The sequence below is a fragment of the Zosterops lateralis genome (genome assembly GCF_965231275.1).
Source record: "Zosterops lateralis genome assembly, chromosome: 3".
NCBI classification, from domain to species: domain Eukaryota; kingdom Metazoa; phylum Chordata; class Aves; order Passeriformes; family Zosteropidae; genus Zosterops; species Zosterops lateralis.
The window spans coordinates 62,653,892-62,659,891 of NC_139764.1; the positions used below are offsets into that span (position 1 = coordinate 62,653,892).

Genomic DNA, 6,000 nt, shown 5'->3' on the forward strand with positions numbered 1-6,000 from the left:
GAAGGAGACAGGCTTAAAAATCGCACCTGGCGCACTTCTGATCGCTTTTCTGCCGGAGAAAAAGTAATTTCAATCTCCTAGTGACAGCCTATGTGCGACCCCGATTAGCGGCTTCCCCTCCAGGTCAGTAGCACCCGGCGCTAAGGAACATTAACCGGGTCAGTCCGGGAGCGCCCGGGGCAGGGGGACAGGGGGATCACCGTGTCCTGTCCCGGGGAACGCCTGGGACACGGCACATCACGGCCCCAGGGCCAGGGACCCATCACCCTCCCCAGCGCCTTCACCCGGAGCTGCCGGGCCGCCCCAAACTTCTCCCCGGTCCCTTGGGCCCGGCCCGGGAGGACGCGCTCGGTACCTGGGCACTCCCGGGGCCGCTCCGCTGGGCGGGCACAGCGCTGGCGGCCCCTCCCGCCGCCCGCCGCTCCTGCGGGATGTTCCCGGCCGGCAGCCGCCCCGAGGGCCCATCCACCCCGGCAGCCTCGCCCCGGGAGAGCGCGGCTCGCCCGCGCCTCTCGCCCCCCGCCCGGCCCCGGCCCCGCCCGCCGCCCTCACCCGGCGCCGGAGAGCCCTGCCCTCGGAGAGCCCTGCCCGAGACCCGCGGGGCGCCGTGCCGGGATGCCGTGCCGGGATGCCGTGCCGGGATGCTGTGCTGGGATGCCGTGCCCGAGATGGGATGCCGTGCCGGGATGCGATGCCGTGCCGGGAGGTGTCGGGATGCCGTGCCCGCCCCCCGGCGCGCCCGTCCCCTCAGCCCGTCCCGGCGGGAGCAGGGAGGGGGGCCGGGCCCCGGGGGTGGCGGGCGTGTGGCACCGTCCCCCAGTACCGATGGCGGGCGGGCTCAGGCTGAGGCTGCCCCCGCGGCCGGGAGAGAGACCCGGCTGGGACACCCCCCCTGCCCCTGCCGGGGGTCCCTGTCCCCGCGGCCCCACAGCGCACAGAGTGTCCCCTGCAAACTGGTGTCGAGGGGAAGAGCAGGTCCCGGCGCCCTAAAAACAACAGGAAAACCAGCTCTTACCTGGAGCCTTGCTGACTTTACTCCCTTTTCTTTCCCCTTCTTTTGGCTGCAGTCCCTCCAACTGCACCAGCAGAATGACACAGGACATCCTCCCACCCCTGCCCGACGCAAGCAGCGAGCGTGTGACAAAAAGCTGGCACCTGGCTGAAGCCATATGTGACCCTTCTGGCTCCCAGCCTCGTTACTGCACAGGGACAGGCCCTGGGGCAGCTGCACACCCCTGGCAAGGCTGCTGCCCTCTGGGACGTGCCCTCATGCAGGAGTTTGGAAAAATCCAACCTTGGCCTGAAATCAGCAGCCTTTGCCATTTGCCGCTTAAAATGGTGAAGAATGCTGCAAGTTCTCTGTCTTAAAAATCGTGTTTCACAAAATTAACATCTTCAGGCATGTTCTACCACATTATAGCAAAGTGGCTTTGAAAGTTTTTTAAAAGATCTAGACATTTTGAGCATTGCATAGATTTGTTGGGTTTGGTTTTTTAATTGTACCAAAAGGACTCTAGACTATCTATTTTAAAATCACTTTAAGCTGTTTTGAAAATCGCACTACAATTTCTCTCTCTATACATATGCATACATATACATACATACATAAATATACATGAGACTTCACCCAGCTGTTTCCCCTAGATCCAGTCAGAGCCAAATGAAAGGGAAATCTGCACAGAGGTTTTCCATTTAAACTCAGAAACTTTCCATTTATATTCTGAGAACTGGACAAATGCAGACAAAGATGGGTATCTTTACCTGTGTTTTTCAGTGCTTACACTACAAACCATGTCAAGCCTTTTATCAGATTTATGTATGATCAAACAAATAAAGAGAAACAGAGGATTAGAATTTTATTCCATTTTGAAAATGAAGTTGGCTTTCATGAACCTAAAATCCCTTGGTTTTACTTCTTATATATTTTTGGCATGACCTAGAATACTTAGGATCTATTTTTAACATTATTTAAGCCATGTTGTTAAAGTAATTCTATTTATAATGGGAACTTTAAACACCAAATAACTCAGGTGATGGCTTAGAATTGGTTGATTATGTTGCATTTTTATTAGATCTTTCCAAATGTCCTCTCAAAGTACAAGAGCTGTACTTTGGAGTCCTGCCAACACTCCCTCTAAAATATTTTTCTTAGAAAAAAATTTTGCTGTGTCTTCTTTAATGATTAGTCTCTTTGCCATTTATTTCATTGTTTGGGCAGATGGCTTGATTTCTCAAAAAACTCTCTTATGGCTACTATTTTTAGCTTAATGACAAAAATAACTGGTAGGTGTCTTTCCTTTTCCAGGTTATGAGGAAGGTTTCTTCAGAAGAATGATCCTGCAGTTATTCTCTCACAAAGATAGTATTTGTACTATAGATTTCCATGCAGCAGCTCCTTTTTCCAGCAGAAACTGAAATTCAGTGTGCTGGTCACCTTCAGGGCTTTGTTTGTGTGAGAACACATGAGCTAAGGAGGATACACAGGTATTAGGGCCAAGGTCCTGCCCTGCACTTAACTTGGCAACATGAAGTCCTTGACATCCTTCTAGCCCACTTGTATGTCTTCTGAGGGAAAATCCAACCTGTGGATTCCTTCAGGCTGAGGCAGTTGTAGGAGTTCTGAGGTAGCAGGAGATGCTCCTCACCTTTTCTGATGCAGCTGGCATATGCTGTGTGCAGGTGGGATTTCGTCTGTGGGGTTTGGAGTGGAGCACTTCAGACACCTGCTCCGACTCAGATCCAGCCTGGAGGAACCACTGATGCCTATGGAGGGAGATGATTATGAGTTCTTCAGGGATGTGCATGTTCCCAATGTGACACTGAGAGAAAAATCCTTTTTGCAAAGGAGTGAATCAGATAGTGAACACCTTAGTGGTGTTCAGCAGTGGAAAGCTGCTTTGAAGCAGCTGGGATCATTTTATTTTCTGCTGTGGGCATGCCTCAACAGAAATGTGAAGCTTCCCTACTTAGAGCCACAACTGGGTTTCTCTTTAATTTCTTTATTATCGACTGTTATTTCTTTATTTTATTTTCTCTTTTCTTGTAGCAAAATCAATGTCACTTGAAAAAGAAATTTTGTATTTGTACGCCTTGCTGAGAAACTTTTCATATTGTAGCCCTGTGCAGTTTCTGTATTTTTAAGTATCTGGAGTATTAGGAAAATATCCTAATGTACTTCAATAATATTCATGCCAAACCTGTCTTTCTTTATATTATATTGTACATATTGTTGAAAGTTTCAGATTCCCAATACACTTCTAATTGAGTCAATTGCTATCAGAGGAAACAAACCAGCAAGGAAAATACTGTAGATGACTGTTTTTGAATTCCAGTTGCAAAAATTATGAAGAAGGTTATGGTTTATTGTGGTGCCCAGGGAATAGAGTCAGTGCCCCAGGTCCTTGGTAGTCCTGTGACCATATTCTGTGTTCCACTTGGAAACTAAAATTCTAAAGATAAACAGGACATAAATAAAGTAAAAATGAAGCAAACCCAAAATTCAGACTTTTATGACTGTTTTGCTCTCTGCAGCAGGCACTGGTGGTACAGCCAGGAGGGGAAGGGGATTACACCAGGGGAGCAGGGGGGAGCTGCAGGAGCACCATCCTTCTCCATAGGCCACCTCACTGGATGGGCCATGGAGAAAAGGTCCTGCCAGTGGCCCTTCCCTGGGGACTGAGCTTTGCTGAGTTGGGTTTTCATAGGATCTGAGCAGCCATGGTACTGGATGTAGCAATGTATCAGAGGCTGAGGCTGCCTTTTAAGCTGGAGACAGAATCTTGCCACAGTAAAGACTTCTGAACTCTCTCCCTTCTGCCAGAGCACTGATTTTAGAAAGCTGACATTTTGGACTCCTTAAAAGCATCAATTTAAGAGGTGCAAAATAAATAATTATTCCTTGGGGAAAAAAAAAAAGAAAAAAAAAAGAAAAAAATATTCTTAGATAAATAAGATGACAAAGCTAAATAGAAGAGATTTTATCTGAAGGTAAAAGACATTTTTCAGAAGCAAAATATATGTGCAAACAAGGGAGCTTACACAGATCCTAAACCTAAAAAAATTAAGCTTAAAAATATAAAGAAAGAGTTTGTAGAACAACTTGCTAAAGGCAAGTATAAAAGTTACTCATAAAACCTTAGACCACAGGAACTAGGAAGTTCTGCAGAGCCGAGGGATTACTAAGGAGTAGGAGGATCACAAAGGCCATGAAAGAGGTACTATGCAGCTCTTCCTTTGCAGTGTTCTCTACTAAAGAACTTGGAGACATTCATATCCATCCACTTTCTTTACAAAATCAGGTCTGCAGAATTATCCCATATTGAATGGTTGGAAGAAGAAACAAAAAACTCATATAAGGAATATGGATAATAAAATCAGCTTGCCTGAGTCCTATTCACCTGGAAGTTATCTTGAGAGGTCAGGTATTGAACACCTGTCCCACTAAGTTTGAGGTAAATTTGCCATTCAAGTACTTTTTGAACTCAGCCAAATAGACTGGTACAAAATCTTGAGAAGGGCTCCAGAGGGTATTTGTATTTGAGGCAATTCACTTAAAATAACCTAAAAACCAATATCATTTGGCATATGAATAGCTCTGAAGTAATACCATCCTGGCCAGGGCAGTGATTGTTTCCCTGTAGTCAGCACTGGTGAGGCCACACCTAAAATTCTGTGTGCAATTCTGGGCCACTCACTACAAGAAAGACATTGAAGTGCTGGAGCTTGTCCAGAGAAGGGCAATGGAGCTGGTAAAGATCTGGAGCGCAATTCCTATGAGGAGCGGCTTAGGGAGTTGGAGTTGTTTAGCCTGGAGAAAAGAAGGCTCTACAGGGGGCTCTTATCACTCTCTACAACTACCTGTAAGGAAGGTGTAGGCAGGGGCAGTCTGATCTGTTTTCCCAGCTAATAAGCAGTAGGGTGAGAAGAAATGGTCTCAAGCTACACCAGGGAGATTTAGATTGGATATCAGGAAAACTGCCTTCACCAAAAGGGTCGTTCATCGTTGGAAGAAGCTGCCCAGGGAAGTGGCTGTGTCCCCTTTCCTTGGAGGTGCTTAAAAGATGTGTAGATGTGATGCTTAGGGACACAGTAGTGGTGCACTTGGCAGGGCTGGGTTAATGGCTGACTCCATGATATCAAAGGCCTTTTCCAAGCTAAAGGATTCTGTGATCCTATTGTATGATTCTATTGTATAATTCTTATGAGGAAGCTGTGCCTCTTCCCATCTCCTGGAGGCTTCATCAAGCTCCTTCACATGTAAATTATCCACTTTATATAGACTTTTAAATTTCATTGATATTTCTGTCTAGGTCTTTCTGGAAAGAACTGTGAAGGCCTTTATAAGGAGTCTCAATTACCCTGAGATTAAAAGGATTAGTAACTATTTAAAGAACCATCACAGGATATTAAAGAAAGTCATCCAGATTCAACTTCTGTCTTACAAAACAAGAAAAGAGTCACTGAATGAAATCCTTAGGCAGTGTGTTTGAAACAATTAAAAAGAAGTACCTGTTCTATGCCATACATTATTAAATGACACTTTGCCCATATGATCAGGGAATAAATTAGAAAAAAAAATCATAAATGGGTAAAAAAGTGCAAATTATGGGAGAAATATTTAACATGTGCAATTAAACACAAAATTTGAGATTCCAAGTTCTTTATATATATGAGGCCTCTAATAAATGACCCCAAACAACAAGGCCTATAATAGCATAGAGAAACAGAAAAGCAAGTGCATCATCTGTGTCTCAGCTTCTTGCAGCTTTAATACCAGTGGTCTTTTCTCGAGGAAAGCCTGGACTCTGGAGACATTCAGAAATCTTCTCAGAGAGAACGTTAGTTGGGAAAGGTGACTAGGAATACTAGATTTTTTTGCTTACTTATTTACCAGTATTTCCATTAAAATATCTGCAGCATGAGCAGTGCATGGAGCCCTCTCTAGTTTGCATAGCAAATTAATCTAAATGACAGCATCTTGTTCTTGTTGCCATCATACCC

At 45.6% G+C, this 6,000-nt stretch overlaps 1 protein-coding gene across 3 annotated transcripts in view; it reads right to left on the bottom strand.

The window, feature by feature from the left end:
- The window catches only part of PKIB (cAMP-dependent protein kinase inhibitor beta), a 53,567-nt gene extending 52,445 nt beyond the window's left edge, over positions 1-1,122 (bottom strand). Inside the window, exon 1 of one of the 3 annotated variants that reach the window (XM_083858503.1) lies at positions 1,016-1,122. The gene's annotated coding sequence lies outside the window, so the exon portion shown is untranslated. The other 2 variants (XM_083858504.1, XM_083858505.1) reach the window with 2 other exon arrangements.
- Between the last annotated feature and the right edge of the window lie 4,878 nt (positions 1,123-6,000).